This window comes from Macrobrachium nipponense, chromosome 12, assembly GCF_015104395.2.
Source record: "Macrobrachium nipponense isolate FS-2020 chromosome 12, ASM1510439v2, whole genome shotgun sequence".
NCBI lineage: Eukaryota > Metazoa > Arthropoda > Malacostraca > Decapoda > Palaemonidae > Macrobrachium > Macrobrachium nipponense.
This window is the reverse complement of record NC_087205.1, coordinates 8,903,042-8,928,041: the sequence shown is the minus strand read 5'-3', so window position 1 is coordinate 8,928,041 and position 25,000 is coordinate 8,903,042. Positions and strand designations below refer to the sequence as shown.

At 34.9% G+C, this 25,000-nt stretch overlaps 1 protein-coding gene across 4 annotated transcripts in view; it reads right to left on the bottom strand.

Moving 5' to 3' along the window:
• LOC135224338 (uncharacterized) overlaps positions 1–25,000 on the bottom strand; it is a 227,642-nt gene that overhangs the window by 21,976 nt on the left and 180,666 nt on the right. For all 4 annotated transcript variants that reach the window (XM_064263245.1, XM_064263246.1, XM_064263242.1 and 1 more), the window contains one exon: positions 15,804–15,866. The gene's annotated coding sequence lies outside the window, so the exon portion shown is untranslated. The remainder of the gene's footprint in view (positions 1–15,803; positions 15,867–25,000) is intronic.

Below are 25,000 nucleotides of genomic sequence, written 5' to 3'. Positions count from 1 at the left end.
GTGGCGTATCTTTTATTTGTTACTTTTAATATTTTTACTGGGTATTAATTAAAGTTTTCAGAGACCTATTATTTTCATACACATAGAAAATAACAGTACTGCAAATTTACACTATAAAATGTTTTCATCGCGCAATATAAAAAAAAACTCACTTCGTTACTGAGATGGCAGCAACGGTTGCTATACATAACTCGGCGGCCGCAAAAGAGTTGCCAATGAGGATAAGACGGGAAGAAATCCTATGAGCTACAAAAATAGGATCGCTACACACATTCAGATGATATTACACCTTTTTTTTTTTTTTATTGAATTTAATTTGTTTTATACTGCAAGCAATTTTTTAAAATTTGAAATCCAGCTTTTTTTAAATTGGGGGTCAACATTTTTAATATGAACTTCAAATTTATTAATTTACAAGTAAACTTTTTTTTTTAATATGAGTCAACTTTTTAAATTTGAAGTTCAATTTCATTTATATGAAAGTCAACTTTCTTAAAATGAAGTTCATTTTTTTTAATAAGAAAGTAAATTTTTTTAAGTGAAGTTCAATTTTTTAAATATAAAAGTAAACCTTTTTTTTTAATGTAGTTCAATTTTTAAATTTGAGGGGGAAAAGGTGTAGTTACTTATGAATACAAATGATTTAATATGTCTATAAAATCAGTAAGTTTAATACGACCTACTGTATAAAATGCAACAAAATTATACGATTAATTGCTGGTGTGAATGTGGTCTAATTTCCGGCATGATATTAAATAATAGAGTTTTGGAGAAACGAACAAAAGACAAATCATAAAAAGTTAGGACTAATATTCCTAACTACCACGAAGATAGTACTAACATCCCGTAATAATATTTTTTACTACCACAAAGATAGTACTAATATTCCTTGCTACCACAAAGACAGTACTACCATACTTACTACCATAGAGATAGTACTAATATTCCTTACTAACTAACACAAAGACAGTACTAATATGCCTTATTACCACAAAGATAGTACTAATATTCCTTACTACCAAAAAGATAGTACTACTATGCCTTACTGCTATAAAGATAGTACTAATATTCCTTACTAACACAGACAGTACTAATATTCCTTACTACCACAAAGATATTACTACTACGCCTTTCTACAACAAAGCCAGTACTAATATTCCTTACTACCACAAAGATAGTACTAATATTCCTTAATACCACAAAGACAGTGCGTACTAATATTCCTTACTACTACAAAGGCAGTAGGTACTAATATTCCTTACTACCACAAATACAGTACTAATATTCCTCACTACCACGAAGAGTGTTCGACAGCTTTGCACCGCAGGGAACAGAATACTGATGTCGGGCAACATAATACAGCGGCGTTTGCACAGACTCCTGGGTGTTTGAGCAAAACGAAACTAGCAGAAAACAATAGACGACGTGTGGTCTTAAGAGTGATAGCAGATGTTCTCTATTAAATGTGTGTAAAATTGTTTTGCACAACTCGTAAATATATAAGTTAATAATATAATATGAATCATCAGATAGAATAAGTATTATCAATATCACCGAGATCAAACGCGTAGCACGCCAAGCCAAGCCAAGCCAAGGAAGAGAATAAAACAAAAACCACTCTCTCTAACAGTGTGCTACAGCGGCTTCTCTCACTCTTTCTCTCTTTCCCCCTAGCATGCAATTACGGAACCTGTTGCAAACCTCCCATGATTAGTATGATAAAAGCGTTACCCCTGGTATTAAGGGGGGGAAACGAAGCTAGGATAATGCATCCGTGGGGGGGGGGGGGGGGGGGGGGGGGGGGGGGGGGGGGGGGGGGGGGGGGGGGGCTGTATTTACTGGCAAGATCTATGCATCATTTAAAGCGGAAGGTGTTTCTACGTAGTGCGATAAAACTGACATTTTCCTCGTGAAACTGTGTGTGTAAGAGAGAGAGAGAGAGAGAATGTACATAATTCCGATGTTACATGCTTATCTCAAACTTCTCTCTCTCTCTCTCTCTCTCTCTCTCTCTCTCTCTGTAAATAGGTGTTATTTACCACCTCAGAATATCAAATTGTCAGGATGAAACCGCTAAGCGACCGATGAAGATGGTAAAGGTCGAACCTTCTTCGTCGAGAATGAGAAATTCATGGCTTTGGGAACTCGTGTGTGTGTGTGTGTGTAAAATGGATATTTCTGTTTAACACTTCAATCCTACTAAATACAATTTAAACTTTTAGACTTTTCAACTCTGATGACACCTCTTCTGTGTGTGTGTGAGAGAGAGAGAGAGAGACCTTACCTTACAGACCTTACATCTTGTTCGGGTTGTCCCAGGTCCCTCAGTGTGAGGCACCTCTAATGTCTACCAGAGAGTTGCTAGTACATCTTCCGGTATATTTTGCATCTTCCAATCTTGGATGGTCTGGGATGCAGTTTAGATATTTGTCGAGCTTATTCTTAAACACATCTACGCTCACTCCTGATATATTCCTCAGATGAGCTGGCAACGCATTGAATAGACGCTGCATTATCGATGCTGGTGCGTAGTGGATTAATGTCCTTGTGTGCTTTCCTTATTTGTCCTGTATAGTTTTGGGCACTATTAATCTACCTCTGCTTGCTCTTTCTGAGAGAGAGAGAGAGAGAGAGAGAGAGAAAATCATACACAGGTGGTCAATGTAGAAGACCTTGACCCTTTCCTCATCACTGGGAGAAGACATCATCAACCCTCAACTCACCTCATCCTACTACTTTCGACATCATCCCCGATGGAGAGAGAGAGAGAGAGAGAGAGAGAGAGAGAGAGAGAGAGGGAGTTATAACTTGTAATCAGATTTTCGAATCGGAAAGCACGCATGGAGAAGGAGTCAAAATTGATGTAAAGTCGTTTGATGAGGGCAATCTAACAAATGTGAAACCCACAAAGGAACGAGCACAGCTCTCTCTCTCTCTCTCTCTCTCTCTCTCTCTCTCTCTCTCTCTCACGCTGATGGCTTGCATCACTACAGACCCTGAAGTCTGACATATTTCGTTTTCGTTGGAGGTGATGCAACTGACTGGAATCTCTCTCTTTCAGAGTTGTATACTATCCAGCAGTTATTCAGAATCCTCACTATTATTATGCCCCCAATCATTTCGGGTCTTTGGACTGAATTGAATACAGAATTTTTAGGCCAAAGAACTGGGACCTATGAGGTCATTCAGCGCTGAGACGGAAGTTGCCAGTACAAGGCTCGAAAGGTGTAACTGGAGGAAAACCTCAAAACAGCTGCATTATAAATCAATTGTTATGAGATGGTGGAAAGTAAGATGGAAGAAAGGGAATATTCCGTTTTTATTTTTTTTTTTTTTTTTTTTTTTTTTATACGAAAGTAAAGTTTAATTAAGCAGATGACAGACGGGATTTGATGCCGATGTAGTTTGATCTGAAACAATGAAGTAATTTTCCGTTTTCTTTTAGCAGCAATATTCCCTTTACTTGATTTTGTCTTCTACCTATTAAAATCTTTACTTAATTTTGTTTTCTACCAGTGAAAACCTGATTAACTGTCGCCCAAATAATTAAATACATAATTCCCATTTTCTACATAAAAAAAAGACTTTCCGATAAACAAACAAACTCTCTATTAACTCTGCTCTGCATATTCGTATTTCTAAAGTCATACGAAGCAACTGGTAGTTTTGTTCTTTATATATATATATATATATATATATATATATATTTTAGCTGATAGGTAAGATGGGTGAAAGAAGAGTGAGGGTAGTTAGCTAGCTAACCTTGGTAGGGAATAGTTTGGAAAGTTAAGTATTAGTAAGAGTAATGTAAAGTGTGGTTTATCCACAATTATATTTGAATAAGGGTACAATTTTCTAGCTAATATTAACATAATACAATAATGATTATACATTATATTGACATGGTGAATTGTACAGGTTACATATTTTGAATTTTATTACATAATATAATCATATTTAATAAAGTTCCAATTTTCTAACTCTAAACTTAATTTTAATTATCATAATGATTTTGCATTATATCTACATATTAAATTCTACAAATTACTTTTTCACAAAACATTTCTTAATAGTACTTTTGAATTTGTATACCGGCTGACTTTGTTCGAAGCCGAAACCTAAAATTTCGTCAGTTTTACATTTTCGCTTGGGAAAACCATTATTATACACCATCTTTAATTTACCATAACTATTAATATACACCATCATTACTTGAGATAACCATTAATATACACCATCATTACCTAAGATAACCATTAATATACACCATCATTACTTGAGATAACCATTAATATACACCATCTTCAATTTACCATAACTATTAATATACACCATCATTACTTGAGATAACCAATAATATACACCATCATTACTTGACGATAACCATTAATAATATACACCATCATTACTTAAGATAACCATTAATAATATACACCATCATTACTAAAGATAACCATTAATATACACCATCATCACTTAAGATAACCATTAATATACACCACCGTTACTTAAGATAACCGTTAATAATATACACCATCATTACATTGTATAAAGCATTGTAGAGAACCTCGAGTACATGAAGTCATCATCTCCTGTTGTATCCAGCCCCTCTCTCTCTCTCTCTCTCTCTCTCTCTCTCTCTCTCTCTCTCTCTCTCTCTCGGCCAGGTCATATCATGCAATTCTTGGATGGCAAGAAAACGAAGAGAGAGAGAGAGAGAGAGAGAGAGAGAGAGAGAGAGAGACTTTGGCTCTCGTCACCTTCTGTTATTGATGTCGGCCTTGGCCTTTGAGGATATTAAATTTGCAAGGAAAATTAAAATTAGCGGCACAAAAACATTTTGAGAAATCTTTCCTCGTTTACATTTCAGGCACACTGCATACCGGTATACATGAACGTGCGCGCGCACACATACACACAAGTTTGTGTGCGCAATATATATATATATATATATATATATATATATATATATATATATATATAGATATATATATATATATATATTAATTAGAGAGAGAGAGAGAGGGAGACGGAGAGAGAGAGACGAGAGAGAGAGAGAGCGAGAGGAGAAGAAGAGAGGAGAGGAGAGGGAGAGAGAGAAGAGATGAGAGAGAGAGAGAGAAATTTTAAACTGACAACCAATCAATCTTCAGCCAAACGATCCATAGTACTGACTCTCTTTTCTCATGTATGCAATACCAAGTCTGTTGAGCCATAATCAATGCACGCAGATTCCAGTAATAGGAGTTGTTTGAGACCAAGTTATTCATTATAAGTGGATTACACGTTTTTTTCTTAACGGTAACTAGAGAAATCTACGACGTTACAGTATAAAGAAGATAATAAGACATAAATAATAATAATAATAATAATAATAATAATATACATATTATAATATATATATATATATATATATATATATATATTATATATATATATATATATATATATCAATATAAAAAACACCGTGATATATTACACACAATATAATGATTAGTTAAAGGGATGCAGGTATTAGCTTGATATGCGTCGATTAATAGGAAATGACGTTTACAAACGTAAGACGCCGTCCTGTCCGAACGTCGCGACGACATAAAGAGGCCAAGAACTAACCCGTCCACTTCTAACTTTCTCTTGACGGTATTTGGAAGAATGCCTTGAGAAGAAAAAAAAAAAAAATCATGGGCGGACGCACACACTATAACAATAAGTCTTATTTGCGTAATAAATTCTGTAATGAAACCTTACCAGCGAACGCGACTCGATTAAACCTATATGTTCCTTTTTATTCTTCTCATATTGTTCTTCTGTAAACTTCCTCTGAACTAAAATTTCCGAACTAGAGCCGTATACAAAATTATTTCGGATATAATAGATACACTTTTTAAACAGGAAGAGTATCGTTTCGAACCATACACACACGTACACACACACACATATATATAGTATGTATTAGATATATATATATATATATATATATATATATAATATATATATATATATATATATATATATATATATATATATATATATATGTATATAAAATATATACAGTATATAATATGTGTGCACATACATACACAGACAAGTATGCATAAACCAAGGTCGACCATTAATGAAAGAACGTAAACGCAAACGCTTCCTTAAGACAAAACTCCATTCAGATCAATTACTGGCAACCTTGAGGGCGTCTCAAAAACCGCCCACAAACAACTCTTTTGAGGCGCACGAGGAAACTCTGGCTGAGGCGCAGTCATTTATACAACTTTGAGATTCTTGTCTGACAGATAATGTGACAAACATCACTCCGAGACAACCATGGCGACAAGGTGAGGGAAGGTCACTCACTGTTCCTTGAATATAACTCAAGACGCCTCTCGATTCAAATTAAACCACAGCAGACAGCCATGACGTTTAGCGGCCTTCGTAAATCTGGTCAATTAGCAAGTCTAATTTTTCACGGATTATTTGCCAGTTTACGAGAGAGAGAGAGAGAGAGAGAGAGAGAGAGAGAGAGAGAGAGAGAGAGAGAGAGAGAAACAAATAACTTTTACAGGAAATAAATCGTATTAATACGAAATTAATACGTATTAACTTGCAGCCTAAATTAACAGAAGTAAAAACTCCCTTTCAATTCTATATTCAGTCAGTTTAATGCGTCCGTGATTAAGTCTCCAAAAATACTTTGACCACAAAGCTTAAGTGGTTAGCATCGGGGTCAGGCAATCAATGTCTCCCAAGCTTTCGCTTTCACCAGACGAAAGCCTACCCGGTTCCATTTAAAAATCGCCTCATAAGAGAACTTACGAACATTATATGACTAATTATCTTTCATTTCCTTTCTCTTTTAAGGTAAAGGCACTCTTCAGACACCTTACTTTTTCCAGCCCAATATTTACGAGCAGCTCGGGAATAATAACGATGTATTTGGCCGAGTTCTATATTCTAGCTGATTTATTGGAAGGTTTTGTTAAACCGGCTCCGCTCACAATGAACACTGTTGACGGAACTTCCTGGAACTACTATCAAATGTCGCATGTCATATAGCGCCAACTCCAAGTACTGGTATATTCTCCTCACAATTCAAAGGAAGAATGGAATAAGATTATCTAGGACTTCGGAAAATTTACTGCTTTCATATACATCGAAAAAAAAAATCACAATATCGGTACATTAATAAATATTACTATTCAATATTTAGAATATGTATGTATGTATGTATGTATGTATGTATGTATGTATGTATGTATGTATATATATATATATATGTGTGTGTGTGTGTGTGTGTGTGTGTGTGTGTATGTAATGTATATATATATATATGTGTAATATATATATATATATATATATATATATATATATATATATATTATTATTATTATTATAAGATAATTGGGGACTTCGGAGAATTTACTGCTTTCATATACATCGACAAAAAAAGTCACAATATCGGTATATTAATAAATATTACTATTCAATATTTAGAATATGTATGTATATGTATATATATATGTGTGTGTGTATGTAATATAAAATATGTATACGTGATATATATAATAATATTATTGTTATAAGATTATTGGAGACTTCAGAGAAATTACTGCTTTCATATACATCGAAAAAAAAAAAATTCACAATATCGGTATATTAATAAATATTACTATTCAATATTTAGAATATGTATATATATATATATGTGTGTATATATATATATATATATATATATATAAATATGTGTGTGTGTTTGTGTATGTATGTATGTAATATAAAATATGTATGTATGTATGTATGTATGTATGTATGTATGTATGTATGTATGTATATATATTTAATGTAAATAAATTCTTTTGTTAAAACAGGATACATCCCAATTATAAAAGGCCCATTAAAACACCGATTTAAAGCTAAGGACTATATATATATAAGGATGGTAGAAGGACTTACATTGGCGAAATATATAGCGGGATGTATACCCTTAGGTGATGCCTGGGATCACTGCTAAGCCAACGATAGTTCTGTTAATTGTATTAATCCAGGCTCCATTGGAAAGGTTGATCCAATTATCTCGTTTTATCAGTGAAGATTCTACCATCTGATATTTGTAACGACAGCTGCTTTGGTATAAAATTAAGGATGAGTTCCAATCAATGGTATGGTTCATGTTATTTATATGATGGAAAATTGCCAAACTATGTTGTCCATATCTAACTGAGCGCATATGTTGAGTTAATCTTTCCGAGAGAGATTTTCCTGTGAATCCACAGTATGACTTATCACAATCCCTACAGGGGATATCATAAACTCCTATGTCTTTTCTACTGAACGTTAAGGATTTCCCCAACGTAATTGGATAAGTGAAGACAAAATGGTTGGAGGAGCCTAAGGTTTGTGCGATCTCTCATAAATTATCCATGCAAGGGATGATGATTTTGTTTGTGAATTTATTTTTCTGTGGGTTTATAAAAAATGCTTTTTGCTTATTGTATGGATTTTCCTATTATGTGCTTGGGGTATTTTACCAAGATAAGTTATTTCTGATTGTTTCAAGTTCTTTACGAAAATCTGGGGAGCAAATTCTCAGGGCTCTAAGAAATAAGTTACTTGCTATGCGAAGTTTAACTCAAATATCATGATAGCTGTAAAAACGTATGTATGATAGTGAGAATGTCGCTTTCCTGAAGACAATGATTTTGTAGTTGTTATTAGTTCAAAATTAAGACATCTAAAAATGGATTTAAGTATTGTTTTCCCATTCTACTTTAAATTTTATTCTCGGGACCAAGGAATTTAATTTTTGTAGAAATACATCAAAATCGCTGCAATCGCTTTTCCAGTATGTAAGATGTCATCTACATAACGAAGCCAATTCATATCTGCAGGTTTGATAGGGTTTATAATTACGCTTTCGAAATACTCCATATATAAGTTTGCTAACATAGGGCTGAGCAGACTCCCCCATACTGCAACCGAATTTTTGACAGTAAATGTTATCACCAAAGGACCAAAGGAAAAATAGGGCATATCTCCAACTATATATTTCGATAACGTCGCTACTACTGTCATTCACTACTTGATGAGGGTGGGAGTTAGTCCACTGAAATATGGTCCCTAGTTTTAAATCAGTGTTTTAATGGGTCTATTATACTTATTATATATATATATATATATATATATATATATATATATATATATATATTTATACACACATACACATACACACACACACACATATATATATATATATATATATATATATATATATATATATATATATATACAGATATGAAGCTCATTCCTTGACATCCAATATGCCAACTTTTGTACGCTTTTAAATAAATAAGTAACGCTCTTTTCGTATTCTTGGTGCATGAATCCAGGCCAAAGACCGCAAAACTTATGCTTTTAATGAATGTACCACAAATCATCCTCCACAGAATGGAAATAATTGCCATGCTAAAGCGCAGAAAGTTTCCCCGAGAGAGAGAGAGAGAGAGAGAGAGAGAGAGAGAGAGAGAGAGAGAGAGAGAGAGAGAGAACACACAAATAACTCAAACCTATTCAATGACAGAGATAAAAATATCACACAAATAATTTAACCCTATTCAATGTGTGTGTGAGAGAGAGAGAGAGAGAGAGAGAGAGAGAGAGAGAGAGAGGGAGTGGCAGTTCCCGACCAAAACCATGTTATGCAGCCTAGGGCTCTGCTGACCAAGGTTCCAGAGCAGAGGTTCTCTGGATCATAAGGCTGCTCCGAAGACCCAAGTTTAGACGAATGGAATGGGACATAGAATGTAACCAGGCGCTGGGAATTATGAGGTCATTCAGCACTGAGAGTGAAATTGAGGGTAGACAAGTTCGAAAGATGGAGGAAAGAGAATAATAATGGAGGTCCATTCAAAGGAATGAGCAGGGTTGACGCTAAGGACCGAACGGACGCTGCAAAGAATCTTAAGTAACGCCTACAGTGTACCGCAAGAGGTGCATCGACGGCACTAACCCCCCCCCCCCCCTACGGTGAGAGACAAGACTAATAGCTATGACGACTTCCGCAATTCGGTCGGGATTTGCGACATGACCTTGGTACTAGAGTAGATTCCCATCAACCGTGCATTTGATGTCTTGGCCAGTCCCTTACGACGCTCCTGATTGGCTGATGATATGCCAATCACAGGGCTGGAAACCCTCAGTCTCTCGAGAGAGTTCACAGAGGCAGGACGCATTTTCCACCTCTCCTGAAGGACACTTTTGAAAGCCGTATCCCTCAGGAGAGGTGGAATATACACCTTGCCTATGTGAACTCTCGAGAGAGACAGAGAGAGTTTCCAGCCCTGTGATTGGCTTATCAACAGCCAATCAGGGGCGTCGTAAGGGACTGGCCTTGACATCAAATGCACGGTTGATGTGAATCTACTCTAGTTCCTGTTACTTTCATCATAGAGACGCAATCAGGTACATGCTGAGAGATTTCTGCTAGTTTCTCCATTTTTTTTTTTTCTTTTAAGTTCAACTATTTCATACGCCCCTGTCATGGGCCCCCCACCAACAAAAGGTCAAAAAAATTATAATGAAATAAAATTTGATGCTTTAGCACAGATACGACTTGTGTGCGTAACCATACAGACACGTTTGTGGATTATATATATAATATATATATATATATATATTATACATTCATTAAAGAAATAAATTGAACCGCTTCGGACGGATGACCTTAATGTCATCCATGCAAAATCTGAAGTTGTGGAAATGTTTGCACAGGTGGCTCATCTTTTATTCAGCTGTCACTTAAAGAGGGCTCGTGGCATTGCTGACAGTCTAGTCTTTATTTGGATTCTGTAACCAACGCTTGAGGCAAAGTTTACTTGTTTATGTGTGTGTTGTGTGAATATATGTATGGATGTATGTATATAAAATATGTAGAACCTACTGGTTACTTTTTGACCAGATATATATACGTCCTTTAATATCCAATTCGCTCTGCCTCGGAATTAATATATTTTAATATATGTTGACCGAAAGGGAATTTTTACTTGATGATAATTTCGTCCTCTCGTGGATTCGAACCAGCGAACGGAGGAGGAATCAGTCTTGGTTTCTCCCCTGTGCGCTGGTTCCAATCCACGAGAGGACGAAATTATTATCAATGAAAAAATTCCCCTTCTGTTAGCATATATGAAAATATATTAATTCCGAGGTAGAGCGAACTGGGTATTAAAGGACATCTGTAGCTTAATGTATATATATATATATATATATATATATATATATATATATATATATATATATATATATATATATGAATCACGGTGATGTGATAAAAATTCATATATGTGTATATATATATATGTGCGTTTCAAAATAAGAAATTTCTCCTACGGCGAATGGCTCCAAGAGAGAGAGAGAGAGAGAGAGAGAGAGAGAGAGAGAGAAGAGAGAGAGAGAGAGAGAGAGAGAGATTAAAAGCATATTTATATGAACACCCAGTGTGACAAACCTTCACACTTGCGCTTCATACAGATACACAAAAGAATCTCATCTACAGTACGTCAAACCACAACACACAGACTGCACTATTAACCTCTATCTTGTATGCAACACCCCCCCCCCCCCCCCCCCCACTTCCTGGACGTGCAATTTTCAGCTATCTGTTTCACATTATCCATTTGGGGCATTTATCTCCTCTTACTCCTTCTCAACATCTCAACACTTCCGAATTATAAACTTCTTTTTCCGACATTTCCTCCACAGGAATAAACTACCTTAGAAAAAACCAGATAAATTCTTTCACTTAGAAATACCTTTCACTAATTCTAATGTTCCATAGTTATCGCCATTTTCATTTTTCTTACGCCAAACACATGCGACACAAACAATTCTTCCCAACGTATAAATATTTTTTCCTTCCATTTGCATATTTAACAGTTCCAACAAACTTTGATCGCCAACACCCTTTCACTCATTACTCCTCATCACATCTTACCCATATCTATTATGTTTACTTCCAAAATTTCCTATTAACATTAACAGCTCCATTTTCCTGGTTTCCATTTCCTTGATCCAACTTACATTTGCTCTCAACTTTCTACTGATACAACTGAAAACTCTTTCAGTATTTTTCTAAAAATTTCCGAAACGCTACTGTCCCATCTCCACTCACTTTTTCTACCCAAACGCTGCGCAAACGTCCGACGAACCTCAAATGTATCGCGTGGTCAACATGACTCCATCTACCCAAGGAAATTGCAGTTCCTTATGGCAACCTCTGCTCTATCTTCCTTTATTTTTTTTACCCCGTTAAATCTAGCCTCTACTAGGAAGTTACTCTTGCTACCCATGACCCGCGTTCACTTCCCATTTCGACAGGGCAATATCTCTTCGTTTTTCCTCGTCATCAGTAGTGACCGTTCTAGGAGATGCTACTAGGAGATACAAATGACCCTTAGTATTTTATTGCGACGCTATAAATATTTCCAATGGCTCAACCACGTTGGAACTCCTGTTTACGGATAACATTGCATGCGTCCACATTCAAATTTGAATCGAGATGGATGGAAATGCAAAGAAATTAACAAAAAATAATTTTCATTGATTTTAGTTAGACAGAAGGATAAATCTATGAACGAAATCATCACCAACGAGCTACGGTTCTTTGTATCCTCCAACATATTTTAAGGAGTCTGGAGTCTTACAAGGTAGAATATAGTGCTCATTTTCACATCAGCGGTAGACACACTGTATTGTCTCTTTAGATTTCTGTGGCAATATTTTGTTTATATACTTAATCTCAATTTTCCCGGATTTGGACTAGTGCTTTTAATTTCTCAACATTAAAAGGTGAATGTATTTCTAATAAAATACAGAACAAACAACACATACAAAATATATATATATATATATATATATATATATATATATATATATATATATATATATATATATATATATATATATATATATATATATATATATAATATATAATATGAAATCGACTGCATGCGTATACATAAGTGCGCATATACATAACCCGAAAACATGTTAGCCCTGACAGACTGGGACAGTTATTATGCATAAACGTTCTCAAACAACACCAACAGAAGAAGCACCCTCTTGCGCTCATTAACATACCGGATCGCAAGTCTAGCGTTCACGAGTCAACAAGGGAACACGAGAGAGAGAGAGAGAGAGAGAGAGAGAGAGAGAGAGAGAGAGAGAAGAATAACCAGATTCAACGAGTATCTAGATAGTACTTTATTACTGTTTTACTGTGCTTTATCTTCCACAAATCTCCACTCACCTCCAGCCTCCCTCCTCATAGTTCTCGACCAATTAAGTTCGGGTCTTCCTTCGTGTGTCTTCCGACTCTCCTGGTGCCCACATGATCCTCAGATGACATTGATGTTGTTGTTATTATTATTATTATTATTATTATTATTATTATTATTATTATTGTGGTCATTCTAAAGAAGTAAAAGAATGTAAAGGGAAATACAGAAAGAAGAGATAAGTCATTAGTTAAAGATAATTCAACAAATTAAAAAACAGAAAGAGATCACTAATTAGAAAAACACATATTAACAATTTAACAAACAGAAAGAAGAGATCAATCAGTCCTTAGAAAAAGATATTAAACAAATTTACAAATAGAAAGAAGAGATCAGTTATTTGAGAAACAGATACATTAACAAATAACAAACAGAAAGAAGAGACCGGTTATTAGATAAACAGATACACTAACAAAATAACAAACAGAAAGAAGAGACCGGTTATTAGACAAACAGATACAATAACAAATGAACAAACTGAAAGAAGAGATTAGTTATTAGAACAAAAGATACATTTAACAAATGAACAGGGGAGATGTGCAAAGGACGTTTACTTGCCACTTCCATCTAACATATCTCCGGATATGCTGGAGGAGAATGAGGAACAGCAAAAGAAATAAAAGGGAGAAAGGGGGGGAAGGAGCAGAGACAGAAACAAAAGCAGAGAGAGAGGAAGGAAGAGAGCAGAGCAGCAGCAAAAGAGGAAGGCGGAGCAGAAACAGCAAAAGAAAAGGAAGAAGATAGAGCAGAGACAGCAAGGAAAACAAAAAGAAACAAAAAGAGAAGGAGCAGACAGCAAATGAAAAAGAAATACAAGGAAAAGGAAGAAGAAGGAGCATAGACAGCAAAAAAAAGGAAGAAGAGGGATATAATAGACGGAAGAAACTGGAGACAGTGGATAAAAGGAGAGAAATGAAGGACAGAGAAGGAAGAGGAGATAGGGAGGAAGAATCTGACGACAGTGGAGAAGGAGGAGGAGAGAGGACAGAGGATGAGGAAGAGATGTGAAAAAGGAAAGAGTGGAGGGGAAAAGATGAATCTAAAGATGAAGAGGAAGGAGGAAACGAAATGGGGCAGAGCTAACAGTGGAGGAAGAAATAATATAAATGGGAGGAGAGAGTCTAGAAAGAAGATGCCGAGAGGGAATGGGTGAAGAAGAGGTATGGGAGAGGAGATGTTGGAGTAATGAGAGGAAGTGGGAAAGAAATGGGAGAGGACATATATTATGGAGGAAAAGTAATAGACGGAGAGGGAGGTGGCAGTGAAAGAGCAAGAAAGAATAACACAAAAGGGAACAGCGGTAGTCTCTACAATCTCTAGCCATTGTAAAGAGAAAAAGGCGTGATCCGACCTCCATCTTACTCGCGTGTCTTTTCACCGACGAAAATTATAATAAACATGTACGCTATCTATATTTTATTAGAAATAACTGTACTGTACTGTATAACATAAACATTATTTACTTATTCCATTTTCAGTCTAATAAATAAATCATAAATATCCTACCCTAACATTCCTGTATATTTCACTCAACGCCAAAAACACCTTTCTCAGACCTTTTTAGGCTTTTCCATAGGGCTTACCTAACAACCGCCACCCCCCCAACCAAGCACACCAACAGCAAGACCAACAACAACATCAGCAGCAAAAAAGTAGTGTGTAGGCTTACTCCCCGAGCAAGCAAAAAAGTTGGCCCAGGCAACAAAACAAGAATAACTGACCTGCCTCACCGGATACGCTAAAAACATGACAGCGACCACAACTGTCCAGCAAAGGCATTGAAAAGAGTACGGAACATCCGCACGTAAACAAAGGAAAGGCATTCATTCGTACACACAAAAATTACACACACGTGGAAGGTCACGATGCATTTTGATACACAAGGAGAGAGAGAGAGAGAGAGAGAGAGAGAGAGAGAGAGAGAGAGAGAGAGAGCTCTTATAATTAAGACACTCCGTACTTCAAGTCTTCTTAACCCTTTTATCTTATCTATGTGGATGTTACTCTTATATAACCTTTTTTGCTGTTACCAAACACCGGAAAAAACACATAACACTCTAAACTTCAACCACAAACGCGATAAGTAATGTAATAGTTAAATGTTCTACGCTTAAAGAATAATAACAAAAATTGCGTCATAAAAAATCTATAGAAGTAAGGCAGTTATTTATGGATTTACAAATATAAAATAAACACGTTGAGATTGTTTATATTATACATGGCGTAGGCATTTCCTGTCAAACTACGACCTCACGTCAAGGCAACAATACGAACAAAAGTCAACAGAATACGTAAACAAAAAAACACAACTTCAACAGTATATGTAATCAACCATATTTGAACGGAGTAAGCGAGAGTATACTAAAGTACTATTACATCCACAACGAAACTTTCGAGTCTCGCTGAGAGCAGCAGTTCTGAATGAGATCTGAGACATCGAATACTACTACTAATACTACTATTATAAAGAAGAAAACTCACCACAGCCAAAACGCGTGAATGAAGGGGACACGTCATCAGCTCAGCTCAGCTCCTCAGGTACATCTGAAAACGATCCCAACAGACATGGTTAGCAGCACGAAAGTGGAATGGAGTGGGGTGGGGAGTTTTCAAATATAAAACTTGGAAATCTAACTTTAAAATAGCCTCATACAGAAAACGTATAAATTTACATTCAGATGTTAACATAATAGTAACGTTTGAGGTAAGCTTTAAAGTACTGTAATACAGAAATGGTAAACATATATTATATATATATATATAATATATATATATATATATATATATATATATATATATATATATATGAATGTCTTTTTACTGTAATACAACAGTATAATACGATGATCAAAGGCCAATAATAAAACGCTATTTTAACGTTGCAACCATATATATATATATATATATATATATATATATATATATATATATATATATATATATATATATATATATATACACATACACACTACATTAAGATATAAAATAAGAGTACACATGTGGTGTGACAAATATGAAAAGTTCATGAATATATTTAAGTCAAATGGAGCTCCCTAAAAAAAAAATAAAAAAAAAAAAAATAAAAAAATCCATGATGTTCTACCATCGGATGTAAATAGTTGTAAGTATCCAAGTGTAATAATAATAAGAATAAATTTCGGGCAAAAAAAATCATATTAACAACAGGTGTGACGGAAGCTTACAAATGTGCCCATACATGAACACAAGTGTACGCGGGTAAATATCAAAGTAAAGATAAATCATCTCTATTTTGCTGTAATCACGACTTAAATGAAGAAAAACAAAATTAACCGGACCAAGTTTAATATGAGTCGCTAAGAAAAACATTTCGTGTGTGCATTTAAAAAAAAATCATGTGGTTTCCTCGACAATTACAGGCAATCATTTAAATAAAAATAATCGTCTGATAATGATATAATGATGGTTGCAACACACGAAACAAAAGAAATCCTTTTGTAAAGAAACGGAAATGCGCTTCGTAAGTAAGCGGATAATATTCATAACATGAGCAAATGTGAAGGTCGAATTCTAGTTTGAAAAATGACGCATAAACGCAGATGTAACGATGTGAAACACCGAGTGGTTGAATGTCATATCAGCGCATGCGCAGTTAGGAAGACTCCTTATATGGAAGGCGAGGTTCTATCCCCGCAGGAACACGTCAGATCATTTTTGAGCGGTATCTGAAAATCGTTTCGGTTTCTTTTATACTTATAAAGAAATATATCAGTAAGATATATATATTATATATGTATATATATATATATATATATATATATATATATATATATATATATATATACACACACACACACAGCAGAGTATTATACACGTACTGCTCTTCCCAGTTTCTTGTTTTGAGGATTAGCCACATAAAAATGCAGATTTAACTAACGAAAAAAAAAAAAAAAAAAAAAAAAAAAACACCGATCACAGGAAGAAGATCGTAAACTACGGAGAAACTGACGGCTCGTTAGAAGACTGTGCAAGCAACAAGCGCCTGCATCCCATTTAAAGACTCGTCTAACACGCTCATCAAAGTCGAGTCGACTCCGCGGGTGGCATCATCGCGATTGGGTCATATCGCTAAAGTCGACTTGCTGATTTCTATATGTTAGTTGCTTTTATTTTCGACCTTCTTAATATTAATGATATAATTCATGACCGGTCTTCCGCGTTAATTTGCATGATCATCATTACAATACAATTTCGTTTTTTTTTCGACGAAACTTATAATAATGCAGTGTGAGTTTTCACGTTTAAAACTAATTTCAGCTTTTATTCTAATTAATCACTAGATACTTAACCTTTTATTCTCATTAATCAGTGGAATATTTCGCATTTTATTCTCAATAATCACTAGAATATTTCACCCTTCATTCGTAGATTATTTAACTTTTCATTCTCATTAATCACTAGAATATTACACCTTTCAATCTCATTGGTCGCTGGATTATTTCACCCTCCATTCTCATTAATCAATAAAATATTTTACATTCCAGTCTCATTAATTAATCAAATATTTCACATTTGATTCATATTAATCACTAAAATATTTCAATCTTGTTTCTTATTAATCACTAGATTATTTCACCTTTTATTCTCAACCACTAGAATATTCTACCTTTTATTCTCATTAATAACAAAAATATTTCCTCGTTTATTCTCATTAACCACTAGAATATTACACCTATCAAGCTCATAGGTCGCTGGATTATTTCACCTTTCACTCTCGTTAATCGATAGAATATTTCACCTTACAAAACTCCTTAATTAGTGAAATATTCCACCATATTCATATTAATCACTAGAATATTTCACTTTTGATTCTCATTAATCACGAGAATATTTCGCCTTTTATCATCATTAATCACTAGAATGTTTCACCTTTTATTCTCATTAATCACTAGAATATTTCACCATTCTCGTTAATCGATAAAATATTTAACGGTCCAATTTCAATTATTAGTAAAATATTCCACCATATTCATATTAATCACTGGAATACTTGGCTTTTGATTCTCATTAATCACTAGAATATTTCGCCTTTACTTCTAATTAACCACTTGAATATTTCTCCTTTTATTGTCATTAACCACTAGAATATTTCACCTTTAATTCTCATTAATCACAAGAATATTTCACCATTTATTCCCATTCACCACTAGGATATCACACCCATCAATCTCATTGGTCGCTGGACTATTTCATCTTTCATTCTCGTTAATCAATAGAATATTTCACCTTACAATTTCATTACTTAGTAAATTATTCCACCATATTCATATTAATCACTAGAATATTTCACTTTTGATTCTCATTAATCACTAGAATATTTCAGTTTTTGTTCTCATTAATCTTTCACTTTTTTTCTCAATAATCACTAGATTATTTCACTTTTGATTCTCTTTAATAACTATACTATTTCAGTTTTGATTCTCATTAATCACTAGACTATTTCTTTTTATTTTCATTAATCACCAGAATATCTCACTTCTGATACACATTAATCACTAGAATATTTCACTTCCGATACACATTAATCACTAGAATATTTCAGTTTCGATTCTCAATAATCACTAGACTTCTATTGATTCTCATTAATCACCAGAATATTTCAGTTTTGATTCTCATTAATTACTAGGCTATTTCCCATTTGATTCTCATTAATCTCTACGATTATTTCAGTTTGGATTCTCATTCATCACTAGACTATTTCACATTGGATTCTCATTAATCACTACGATTATTTCAGTTTTGATTCTCATTAATCACTAGACTTCTATTGATTCTCATTAATCACCAGAATATTTCAATTTTGATTCTCATTAATTACTAGACAATTTCCCATTTGATTCTCATTAATCACTACGATTATTTCAGTTTGGATTCTCATTAATCACTAGAATAGTGTCGTTTGATTTCGCTCCATCCAACGGCAGAATATTTGTTTCACACCTGCCACATACGCTAATTACTAAGCAACACTGATGGTAATCTTTCAGCCTGAGCTTGATAGCTCTCGCTCATTATCAAATACCTACTATTTGATCTCTCTCCATCTAATTCCCTTGACTTTGCAAATACCACACGACTGCCACTTGATAATCAGTCTTCACGCTAATTACCACGTTACTGTAATTTTTTTTGTTACATCACAGCTCGCTTATCACTGCAATATAATTCGATTCCAAATCATCAAGTTTTTACCCAGCGTCTTAATTGCAAAGCAGACTCGTTAGTGCACTGAAGCGAGAGAGAGAGAGAGAGAGAGAGAGAGAGAGAGAGAGAGAGAGAGAGAGAGAGAGAGAGAGAGAGAGAGGACTGGACTAGACTTTCACAAACCCTCAATTCTCTAGGCTGCCTATGGTTATGAGAGAGAGAGAGAGAGAGAGAGAGAGAGAGAGAGAGAGAGAGAGAGAGAGAGAGAGAGACCGTGTATTCACTGGGTTACACATTTTTACTTATTAAAAAAATAAGAAACTAGTTCGTAAACGAATGGAATAACTGAAGAGATTAATAAATCGTACAAAAGTGAGTTTGATGAAATTTCCAATAATTAATTAAAGGAACAAGGAACTCATGCAAAGAATGAAAGGAATAATTACAGAAATATGTTAATCGTACATAAATTAAATTGGGGAAATTCCCAATTAAAAAAAAAAAAAAAAAAAAGGAACTCGAGCAAAAATGCATCAAATAATAAGGAAATAAATAACTCGTGGAAAAATGAATTTGGTGTTGGTATTTTATCCATTTATTAATCAAAGAAATTAATAACTCGTACGAAAATCAATTTGGTGAAATTCCCATTATCAATTTTTAAAAATATACTCGAACAGAAACGAATGACTTGAAATTCTCATTTTCAAATGAATTTAATACCTCATTTTACCATATTTAATTCCTATACATAAAAACAATCCAAACAAATGCATTACCTGACACTGATATGGAAACAATACAAGGCGTGATCGGAACTCCAGCTTATTCTGGCCGCATGCTAAAATCTACGGTCAAATAGCTCGTAGTTTCACCAACGAGAATTAAAATAAAGTCACTATATTTTATTAGAAATAATTATTCTAGTGTTTATCATGCACACTATTTTTCACCTTTTTATTCTAATAAATAAATCATAAATATCCTATCTTAAAATTCCTGTATCTTCAACTCAACACGAAACACTTTTATTCTGACCTTTTTAGGCTTTTCCATAGGGCTTTCCTACCCCCAACAAGAGCAACTACAGCAAGACCTACAACAACAACAACAAAATATTTTGCAAGCTAAAATAGGAAAACAAACTGTAAAAAAGGAAAATACTTCGACCACCGAACTTTCGACTCTTTTTGCGTTCGGTTCAAGTCCATCAACAAATTATCTGCAAAAATAAAGGGCAGAAGATAAGTCTGGGCGTGCCTGAATAACTTGGCCAAGCTCCAGTGGGCACGTGGTATCTACCTGCAAAACAACATACTGCCCTGCCCTCTGCACATCCGTGTCTTGTATACTTCCATATGGCAGTATATACATACCTATATATATGAATTTTTATCACATCAACGTGATTCATATACATGCATTAAGCTACAAACGTCCTTTAATATCCAATTCGCTCTTCCTCAGAATTAATATATTTTCATGTATGTTAATCAGGGCTTCAGTGACGTCGATTTCTCCTCCTCTGTGCGCTGGTTCGAATCCACGAGAGGACGACATCATTATCAACTAACTAATTCTCCTTCGGCTAACATATATGAAAATAGATCAATTCCGAGGTAGAGCGAATTGGATATTAAAGGACATTTGTAGCTTAATGAATACATACTATATGCTTTTATGTCACTAAATAGCGCGTGACAATATATTTAGACAAGGTTACAGGAAAAATAAAAGGAGTACCGAGCGCTTTCGTGTTATTTCGACACATTTTCGAGGTTCCTGTGGCCGTGGCTACATATACATAAATATGAGAGAGAGAGAGAGAGAGAGAGAGAGAGAGAGAGAGAGAGAGAGAGAGAGAGAGAGAGAGAGAGAGAGAGAGAATCCAGTTAAGCCTTTTAACTTTTTATAAAAATAAATATCTCGGCTAGATACCATCAAGTTTCAATGAGGTCGTGTTAGTAATTGTAGATTAATTCACACTACAATCGTGTAAGTGACAAAGTTAATACATACACAAACACACATATATATGTATATATATATAATATGTATGTATGTATATATGTGGAAAAAGTAACCACAGAATACAATCAGTTTAGTGCAATTGGAGGAAAACATGAGGTGTGCTATGTGACAAAAGATTTGATGTAAAGCTGAAGGAAAAAATGTACAAGACCTATGAAGAAAGCACAGGAGAGAAGGATGGAAGTAGCAGAAATGAGAAGGTTACGTTGGATGTGGGGAGTGGCTAGGAGAGAGACAGGATAAGGAATGACTTCATAAGAGGGACGGTGAAAGTTACAGAAATATCAAAGAAGATGCGACAGAGACGATTGCAATGGTTTGGGCATGTCATGAGAGGAGAAGGGGATTCTATATGTAAAAGAACCATGAACATGGAAGTGCTCGGAACAAGGAGGAGACGTAGACCAAAAATCAGATGGAGAGACACAGTGAACAGGGACATGCGGGAGGGGAACGTGAGTGAGGAGGTCATGGTGCATGATCGCAGAAGGTGGAGAAGACTAATAATAAACAGCGTTCCCATATAAGGATGGTAAAATCTGAAGATAAAAGAAGAAAAAGTGACGTAGAGATTCTCTAAATATAATATAGTACGTCTTGAGGTGGTTCGGTCATGTAAACGGAACGGGAGACGCACTAGGTCCTGGTGACAACATAGCCTTGTAAATAGGAAGTATCAGCAAGATCTTTGAAAATGAATAAGGTGAAACTTTGACGAAAGGCGAGCAGTGTCGATGGACTGATTGCTACAAGTGACACAGAAATTGTAAGACAGAACTGAAGGACGAATCATATTCCAAGTGAATAGGTGTGATGCAAGGTCTGCCGCGTTCTGAGCATGTGTGAGGAAAACCAGTTAGGAATTCTCCCTGATCCAGCAGTAAAAGATAACAGATAAATCTGTAATAATATGAACTCTCTCTCTCTTCTCTCTCTCCTCTCTCTCTCTCTCTCTCGTCTCTCTCTCTCTTCTCTCTTCTCTCTCTATATATATATATATATATATATATATATATTATATTATATATATACAAAGAAATTCTTCTGTTAAAACAAGATACGTCCCTCAAGTCTAAAAGGCCCATTAAAACACTCTGGTTTATAGATAAGGACTATACTTCGGTGGACTGACTTCCACCCTCAACTTGGGCCTTTTATATTGATATATATATATATATATATATATATATATATATATATATATATATATATATATATATATAATATATATACACGCACACATACATACAAATGGTACAAAATGGTAATCCACCTTGCACAAGGAATATAAGTAGTAGGACTTGTAATGGGTAAGAAAAAGTTACTGCATAAAACCAAATTTAAGCAAATAAATTAAAAAATCCGGAGTTTTCGCCCTTCACTAAAGTCCTCCTCTTCAGCTGATGAGGACCTTGGTGGAGGTCGAAAGATCCTGTGTATATTTATTAGCTTAAACTTGGTTGTGTACAGTTACTTTTTTTCTTTTTTTTTTTTGACATTCAAGACAAAAACGAAGAATGTGTTTTTACTACAGGACTTGCGATACATAATCAAGTATCCAACGAACATCACAAGATGAACGGATTCTAGAAAATTACTTTAAAAGTAAAAACTGATCTTATACTAGACATATACTAAATTGCTACGATATGCTATTTCAATTTACAGATAGAAATAACGACTCAAGAACCGTTCCTTGCTTACACTGCTACTGTTGTCAACAGACGCATAAATTAGCAGTGTCTAACAATATGCTACCAAAACACGTGAAGAATGCAACGAAAATCCAACTGCGTCAACTTCATTGTGCACGAAAAAAAAAAAAAAACTACAAACTACAAACTCAAGAATATTTCGAAATCGTAACAGCAAACAGACCTTCCATTTCCCAGCAAAATCAAGACGCAAGAGATATATCGGGCTCACCACACAAAAAAAATTATAAATCGGTCATAAGAAGACGAAGACGAGAGGGGAAGGGACGGAGCGAAATCGCATGGCGACATAGATCGAAAAAGAGGACTCACACAGTCATGTCAGCGTTGTCAGCCTGACAGATCAATGCCACCACTGGCATCCACACCCGAATTTTGGCCCCACGTACTAATGACCATTTGCGCAGCTGAGTACACAAGTGTCATGCGCAAGCTCGCTACTCTGAAACGCAAGTTGAAAGAAATGAATTTAAAGGCTTCTAGATACTTTTGGCAACGTCTTTATTTTGTCTTTTTGCAACGTCTTTATTTTGTATCATTTTGAAACGTCTTTATTTTTAAAGTTGACAAAAAAGAATGAAAAGGCACGGAGATACTTTTTAAATGTGAAAACACACACCAAGATATAATATATATAACCTTAAGAAAACAATTAGTGTCCAGGGCTTCAGAAAAGCAAAATTTTCCTCTTTCTGTTATATATTCACATAAAATAATGGAAAAAGTGTTGTTAGAAAATGTTACGGGAATCCTTGAAGATCTAATTGAAGTGGCAAAAGATTCATTGATTTAATCTCAAGTCTCTAAAACTCCGCGTAAAACAAGAAATCTAAAACTCTAAAACCAAAACAGTTTCACTGAATTGTGAAATTGAGGACAAAACTACGACTACGAAAGCATAAAGGGAATGCATTTCCGGTCCTTTATCTTTCATTCATTGTCCAGAGAGAGAGAGAGAGAGAGAGAGAGAGAGAGAGAGAGAGAGACAAAGCTTATCAGTTTCAACTAAGCTGCTGCTGCTGGTCCTGGGGCGGAGATAAGGAGAGAAACACGTGCCATTTACCCGATGGCGGGCTGACAGGACAGGCGACGCACAAAATAAAGACTACTACAGCCGGTGCATACCGGTACATCGAGTGAACCAAAAGGCCAAACCCCGGGACGTTAACGTCGCTACTTAAAAAAATCAGAAGACGGTAACGACGACAAGAGAAACTAGGCTATCGATTCTGTTCTGGCGCGATTTGGAGGTAGGTCGCAATGGGATAATACGTTGCGTACAATTCTACGAGTAAAAATAATAATAATTATAATATTATTATTCTTGTTTCAGCTCTGGGCCAGATAAGAGATAAAAGATGTAGAAACACTACACCATACGAAATTAAGATGCAGCTGTTAGGAATATAATATAGTAACAATAATAATAATAATAATAATAAAAATAATAATATCCTTTTTTCAGCTCTGCGCAAGATAAGAGATAAAAGATGTAGAAACATTACACCACAGGAAATTAAGATACAGCTGTTAGGAATGTAATAATAGTATAATGATAATAATCATTTAAACTCTAAACCATATATTGTACACAAGACAAACAATGAAGAAACAATACGGTATGCACAACTGAGATACAGTTACTAAGAGGAACACGTATAATAATAATAATAATAATAATAATATGGTATATACTAATTACCGCTAGAGGCAGAAGATACTAGAAAAAAGAATGAATAAGTAAACAGG